General features: G+C 48.1%; 1 protein-coding gene across 1 annotated transcript in view; it reads left to right on the top strand.

Moving 5' to 3' along the window:
* The first annotated feature begins 1086 nt into the window (after positions 1-1086).
* The window catches only part of TBCK (TBC1 domain containing kinase), a 171199-nt gene continuing 170118 nt past the window's right edge, over positions 1087-2167 (top strand). The window contains exon 1 of the mRNA XM_081105075.1: positions 1087-1515. The gene's annotated coding sequence lies outside the window, so the exon portion shown is untranslated. The remainder of the gene's footprint in view (positions 1516-2167) is intronic.

Raw genomic sequence — 2167 nt, 5'->3', positions numbered from 1 at the left:
ACGACGGCGAGAAAGGACCCAACGAGGTGTCCCACCGAAACGCCTGAGCGCCCCATGGACTCACCTCGCAATCCGTGGTCCCCGCCCCCCCCCTTGGGTGCAGCCACGCCACGCTTCCAGTATGCCATGCAGGAACGCCACCCCCCTGGCCCTCTTCCTCGGTCGCGACGTTTTCTCGCTCCGTTGGGCAATGGGCAAGACGCCGGGCGTCGGGGTCTTTCGTCCATGGCGCGGCGCGGCGGCCGTGAGGTCAGAGGAAACGCCCGGGCCAAGAGGAGGGCGTGGGGAGACTGGGAACTGTCAGGGTGAGGGCCGGGCTCGCGCCTCTCCCGGGTTCGGAGCCGGGCACCTCCGCCGGCTTGGCACTCAGGCTCCGGAGCGTGCGAGCTGCGGGCGCTCCCGGGGCGGACCCTTTTGCAGCCGCACCTGACATGCAGGCCCCGGTGCCCTAAGCAGTAGCGGCGACCCCCGCCAAAGAGACAGCCCTAGGGCCCTGTGTAGAAGCTCCTTCCCCTTGTCTCGGTGTCCGCCTGCGCCCCCAGACTCTGAGGCAGGTATTGGGGTTTCCCGCTGGTATTGGTCGTCGTGGGTGGGGCTGTAGAGCCTGGCAGGTGCAGCGAGGGGCCCCGCCTACCGCAGGGAGAGGCTGAGCGGACCCGCCAGGCTGCGGGCTGCTGACTCTGCGTGGTCCCCATCCCTGCACACGTTTACCCGAGTCCTCTGAAAGGAATCCCTGCTTCAGAGGAAGACTAAAGAGGGGGTTGGAGAAGGTGGAAATGGCCCTGTTGCTCATCACAGATGGGAACAATTGCTTTGGTTTGTTTCTGGTTGGCAAAGGTTTCCAGCGGTTCTCAACCTGTGGGTCGCGACCCCTTTGGCGGTCGAACGACCCTTTCACAGCGGTCGCCTAAGACCATCCTGCATGTCAGATATTTACATTACGATTCATACCAGTAGCAACATTACGTTATGAAGTAGCAACGAAAATAATTTTATGGTTGGGTCACAACATGAGGAACTATATTTAAAGGGCCAGAAGGTTGAGAACCACTGGTTTAGTCAATGACTGAGATGTAATTTCCTTGTGGAGTGGAAGGAAGCGAACAGGTGGGAGCTACTTTCGAATTATAACTAGTTGCTTTTACAAGGACCCAATGTCCCTGCTTTTGTTTGGGACAGAAAAACGACTTCTTGAGGGGAAGTATATCTAATAAATGAACTAGTTTCATTCGCTCCTGAAACGTGTAAACTGTTTTATTATCTTTTGCCCATTTTTTTCCCTTTATTCTCCAATTTGAGTCATTTCAACTCCAGATTCTTTGAGGGCACAGATTGTGTCTTGTTCACTATAATTAGCTTGGCAACTGGAAAACCACCTGGCAGGTTGTCTAAGGTCTCCAAGACATGGGTGACTGAATGAATTTTCAAACCTAATTGCTTACATTGTTGTTATTCCTCAACTGATCTCTCATCTCAGCTGTTTCCCCACTACGCTCGCATTCTTCCATTCACCAAGTAAGAAAATCTCTGTGTATTTTTTATGCATGAGCCTAAGAGGCATTTAAAGCAAAACACCGATGACATGTTTCGTGCTAAATAATGTGTGTTTCTGAATAATTTGCATTTTCTTCATTTGGTTATTTGGTTTTTAGGTGTCTAAGGGATAGAGGCATCTAATTGTAATCAAATATTATAGAAGGACTGCATAATAAAATGCAGCAGTTTAGTGTCTCCCTTCTCCCCTCAGTTCTATTCTTCAGGGATAACCACTTTCAACCTCACCTAATTTTAGGTTTGCATGTTGCATAATTAGTTCAACTACTAATTCTTTTTTTGAATTGACTAAAGATAGTCCACATCATCCACAAACGTCTCTTCTACAAATAGTTATTACAATATTTAGTTTTCAGATTGATTAGTTCTAAATAAATGTAAACTCAATTTTTTTCACATCAAATTTCAAAAATATATGTTGGCTCCTTATTTGGTAAAATAAGAAAAGTAGTGACTCTAGTTTATCCTTTACCACTTCAGAAACCAGATCTGCTCCTACCTTCTCTTAGCTGGACCTATACTTACAGGTTGTCAGATTTGTAATATTAACATCAAATTTATTATTTCTTACTCCCTCTACAATGACAAAAAAATGATCATATTTTACTGTGCT

Source organism: Myotis nattereri (genome assembly GCF_964212035.1).
Source record: "Myotis nattereri genome assembly, chromosome: 1".
Taxonomy (NCBI): Eukaryota; Metazoa; Chordata; class Mammalia; order Chiroptera; family Vespertilionidae; genus Myotis; species Myotis nattereri.
The sequence above is the reverse complement of the archived record's forward strand: the minus strand, read 5'-3'. Positions and strand labels throughout refer to the sequence as shown.